Below are 6,000 nucleotides of genomic sequence, written 5' to 3' on the forward strand. Positions count from 1 at the left end.
TAATGGCTCAAACATCTACTAATGTTTATGGCAATTTCGTGTATAAGCCACGTTTTCAACTACTCAAGTCAAAATCGCTTATTTCAGCATTCAACATCCTCTACCCTTAAGCCGAACATTTTTCTGCCAGTCCTATCTGCAATTGCATAAGCTTCTATAATAATTAAAAAGTAAGATTCAAAAAGAATGTTCCTCTGTCTCATTGTAGACTTAATATCTTTAATCTGAAAGTTTCTCAGTGTTTAGAGTGCCTGACACATAGCAGTTGCCCAGTACATATTTGTTGTATAACAACATAAATAAATATATTGATAAATAATAAAGCTATATCAGGGACTTCTTTAAACTTTGTACTGAATTTTCGAATCTATTTCAAATTCATTTTGGGTTACAGCATGAGTGTAAACTCTGCAATCTTTCAGCTACATTACCGGAACAATTTACTTTACTTCTTTTGACTTCTGTTTTCTCATCTATAAATGGAAGATTATTTTCCAGTGGATTATTTTAATAATTAAACAAAACAAAAATGAAAAGACACCTTTCAAATTGTAAATGTATAACTTACAGTTGATCATGTCTGTGTTCTTTACTATAACTGGCCCACATCCGGAACATGTTTTTGCTGTGGCTTTGGTTTGGCTTTGGTGCCCATACTTAAAAAAATACATTGTGCCAACTTTTAAGAATTGATAGGAACACTTTTACACTGTTGGTGGGACTGTAAACTAGTTCAACCATTGTGGAAGTCAGTGTGGCGATTCCTCAGGGATCTAGAACTAGAAATACCATTTGACCCAGCCATCCCATTACTGGGTATATACCCAAAGGACTATAAATCATGCTGCTATAAAGACACATGCACACGTATGTTTATTGCGGCACTATTCACAATAGCAAAGAGTTGGAACCAACCCACATGTCCAACAATGATACACTGGATTAAGGAAATGTGGCACATATACACCATGGAATACTATGCAGCCATAAAAAATGTTGAGTTCGTGTTCTTTGTAGGGACATGGATGAAAGTGGAAACCATCATTCTCAGTAAACTATCACAAGGACAAAAAACCAAACACCGCATGTTCTCACTCACAGGTGGGAATTGAACAATGAGAACACATGGACACAGGAAGGGGAACATCACACTCCGGGGACTGTTGTGGGGTTGGGGGAGGGGGGAGGGACAGCATTAGGAGATATACCTAATGCTAAATGACGAGTTAATGGGTGCAGCACACCAACATGGCACATGGATACATATGTAACAAACCTGCACCTTGTGCACATATACCCTAAAACTTAAAGTATAACAATAATAATTTTTTAAAAAAGAATTGGAATATTTTCAATAAAAATTTCCATTTTAGTTTTTTTTTTTAAGCATAACGTTTGGAAACATTTTAGGCAGGAAGGTAAGAAGTATATTGTCTGCTTCACTGTAGTCCTCACCATTCATTATACACTTTAACTGGCAAAATTCAGTCGCATTTGCTTTCGGGAGTTTGAAAAGTCCCATGAAAACTCAGGGCTTCCCTTGGCTAGGGGAAGGAGTTCCCCTAGCCCCACCCTCCTTCGGCTTGCCCTCCGTGGGTTGCACCCACTGTCTGACCAGTCCCAATGAGATGAAGCGGGTAGGAGCTGCAGACCTGAGCTGTTCCTATTCGGCCATCTTGCCAGCCACCCAGGTTTGTCTCTCTTGATCTCTTAACTGAGCTTTCAAAACGTGGTTTAATTCACTCATCTGCACACCACTGGGCCCCTATAGATTCATGACTTTGCCATCTCTCTTTTCTGTAGTAATTTCCCCATAGTAGGTACCAAATACGTGTGTGCTCAATATGAACCTGGTGTGATTTGAAGGGCCTCAGGGAGACTTTGTCCCTGCCATAAAATCCTGCACAAACCGGGAATTCTGCTAACTCATAGTTTCATTTTTGTAATTAAATGTTTTGATTTTCATTAGATTTTGAATACCATTAGAAAAAATAGTGCTTAGTTTTCAATACTTTGTATAGTGACTCTAACGATAAGTATCAATGTCGAATTTTGCATTCATTGTGGCATTTGATACACAAAATTATTCTGTGTAATACCTAGAACATTGTTATCGCTTAATTTTACTTTTTGAATTGGCTGACTTCTGTCACATTTAGATCCAGGAGATCAAACAGTATCATTAAAACATGATCTCTTTTCAAGACTCAGTTCAGCTTTTCTCTGTGTGGGTACCATTCTCCGGCAGACACTCTTCCTGCAGGGCCCCAGGAAGAAAAGACTTACAATTTTTTTAGATTTCGACCTTAAATGGGAAGATCATATCATTTTCCTAATACCTCGTGGAATTATCATGAGGATTAAAAAATTGAATGCATGGAAAATAGGTCAGATCCTGGCATATAATAAGTATGTATTTGTTATTATTTTCACTCTTGCAAAAATTCTGGGCTTCACTTGTACTCGTATGTCTGGGACCCTATGTCTATATTCCTGTATCAATCCAGCATCCCAAGACCTTGTGGAAGAGGAGCAAGGTAGGATTGGAAGTCAGGTTACATTATTTAAAGGCAGGAAAAAAGAAAATTATTCAGGGGAAAATATGCATAGCCACCAATATGGAGAGGAAGATAATTCTATCATTTGTGTAATCCTAAATCAGGTCCCAAATATAAAATAAATTTATTCCTTATGTGAAATATTGACAAAAATAGTAATGTGTAGTGATGTCTATTTACAATACTAGTTTTTCCAGCAACATAGCACTTCCTTTTCTGCTATTTCACTTTAAGAAGACTATCATCACATTTGTAAGTTATGAGATTTTGGGAGATTCCATTATCTTTGGCAGCCAAAGTGTGATATGTATTTCTTTACCATCTTAAATATAGAGGAAATTAATGGCTGGATCCTGACCTTTTGTGTTTGTATAGAGATAAGCAACGTTCTTTACACACATGGATTAGTACTTTAGGGGTATACGTAGTGGTAACAAGAATCAGAACACATATTTTATAGGTCTGTCTAGGTGCACAGTTATGTTATGATTCAATAATGATTTCTGAAACAGAAGCAAAAAGTTCCCTAATAGTGGAACCATGTCCTTCATAAACATAAAATATGTCTTATTCTTCTCTAGATACTAGAAAAAGTTATATTATATCCATAAAAAAGTAATTGGTGGTAGTATGGACAGACTGATTCTGAATCCAACATTAGGATGGCCAGGAAAAAAAACATAAAAGAAACTTGGATGCATTTGGATCTTGGTTTAAATTTTTAAGTGGCTTTCTGTGTGTCATGATGAGAAATGATTGGCTTTTAACTGATATTCAATAATATCTACAGAATTGTACTTAAATATGTTTTAACCTTTTAACTCTTTCTTGATATGTCACTTTTTTGTTGTTTAAGGCTGCTACCAACTTTAAGCTTATATATTTCCCCTGTATTAAAATAAAAACATGTACTAAGTATACACAGTAAAAATGTGTTTGATGAACTGAGAACCTAGCCCATACAATTGGCTGGTTGATGTTAAGACATAAGTTGTAAAAACAAATATCCCTCTTAAAGATATCCGAACGATTTCTTATGACAGACACTAATTCCTATTTCAAGGCACCTTAGGAAAACAAATGGATTATTACTTTATCCTTTCTTGTAAGCATGAATTGTGCTGAGGCTTCACTTGCTTATTAGGGAGATGCATTCAGTCACAGATTTTCTTTGATTAAGAGTTATTTTAAATACCATTTCCTTTTTACTTTGCTCTGAAATATTTTTAAGTATGTAGCTTATGATTCTTAACATACTTTAATCTTCAAAGCAAGTCAAAACTATGTTTTAAATTGTTTAAATGAAATTTTCGTCATCAGCTTCCACCAAGTCCAACATATGGATGCTCAGTATAAACATTTTTAATAATAATTTGTAAAGTCCTTACATCTGTTGGTTTTAGGTTGAATAATAGATTTCATGCCTATAGTTCTCTATAGATTATAAGACACTTTTATATGTGTGTTTCCTCTAGCACTTCTGCCACTTCTGTGAAATTAGGTATGTATTTGAGGAGATACCTCCTGTTCCACATTAGATTGCTGCTGGCCAAGCCCTCATCCAGTAGATTCCTGTGTCTATCTACCCCACTGCAGAAGCACAGTCAATAAGGTGAGACTCAACTGCTGATTAATATACCTATAGGATACTCCATTATTTCAGTTATATAGCTTAATTTTTAGTGTTTAATAGTAAAAATATACAAATCTTCCCTATTTAGAACCGTGTAAAGGCAATAAAACTTAATATCTAATTTATTCATGAGAGAACATAGTTTTTCAAAACTCCTGCAAATGTCCGTTAAACATAAATTCATGTGACTATAATCTTCATATAATTCTATCAATGGCTTACTGCTGTTTATGAGTAAATTATCATCTTCACATACTTCTTGTAAATATTTTTAACAATTTTGATGATTTGGTTCCACTAGGATACTTAAACCTAAGGAAATATGTGCCCATATTTGTCTATGACACAAAGAAGAAAGAGCTTGCTCATATTTGGAAACATAAACATTACCAGATTTCTCTTTTTCCTTTCATTAATAAGATAAAACATATCGTTATAGATGAACAGCAATAATATATGAGTCATATCTGAGCTTCAATATTAAAATTATCAAATAGAAAAATAAAAAGAAACTTGCAAACTAAACTCATCTGCCATTAATAAACCCCATCTGCCATTTTATGGCACATACACAAACTGTTATAGGAAGATGCCAAGACAATTTAAAATTTCCTTCTACAAGGGGCTGAGCCAGAGCTAATTTCATTCAAAGGATAAATGAGCAAAGTATCCCTTTGCCAACTGACAAAATGTAATGATTCATGATTAATGGATCCTTGTTCTTTTCTTCTAAGACCTCTCCTTGAGGCATGGCAATACTGTAATCAGTGCAGGAGAACCTGAAACTCTAAATGTGAGGGCAGCAAATCTGATCTATATTTTATGGTTAAGATTGGCTCATTATTAGCCAAGAGAATGATTGATGATAGAAAATTTTGTCTTTGAACATTATAGGGCATATGCTAAAAATATTTTAAAACATTTGTCCTAGATGAGACAATATTAAGTTTTCCTAGGAAACGAGCTTCTGTTGTTAAAATGTTTTTGCTCTGATGATCAAATCTAATTACGTAAAATGCCATTAAATTTTGTTGACTCAATTACTTATGACTTGCTTTCTAATTATAAAATTGGAATAATTTTTTATTAGGGTTAGCAGTCTCTTTAGTCTTTTTAGCTGTAGAGTATCATAGTAGCTTTATATATTGTTAAATGACTATGTAAACAAACAAATGCTCATGCTGGAAAACAAGAAAGTGTTCTATTTTTATTCCTAATAATGAAGATAAGAAAAATATAATTGAGAAAAAAATTAATCAGCATCCATTTCTTCACCATCCTTGTCAATGATATTGGTGCCCACGGTGTGGAGCCTATTTTCTGGTACTGTATCAGAACAACTAGATAATTCTCATTATTAATATGTTTGGGTTTCTCTTTTGACTGGGCATCCATTTACTGAAATAAGAAACTACTGTCAGCTTTTAGCTAACATAATTTATAATTATGTTGCTGGTAAGTAGTGGGGAGATTTTGTAAACCTGAGATCAATAAAAATGTGAAAATACGTTGATCTCATTTGAAAGGATGATTAGTTGGTTGAAAAAGAGTCATTATTAAGCAGTGTATGCAAACTGACCAAAGGCCAATAAAATGGCTACATTTTAAAATATCTTATGAAACAAAATCATAATGCACAAACTTTATTGGTCAATAAAACTCTTGCCTTGATAAATTTTCATGTTTATAAAATTTTACATGGATGTATATTTGCCTGTTACACACTTATATGTTATCACCTTTAAAAGTCAAATAAAACCAATACATATTTTATATTAAGATGAAACATATGAAAATAATTCCAAATGT

Source organism: Symphalangus syndactylus, chromosome 21, assembly GCF_028878055.3.
Source record: "Symphalangus syndactylus isolate Jambi chromosome 21, NHGRI_mSymSyn1-v2.1_pri, whole genome shotgun sequence".
NCBI lineage: Eukaryota > Metazoa > Chordata > Mammalia > Primates > Hylobatidae > Symphalangus > Symphalangus syndactylus.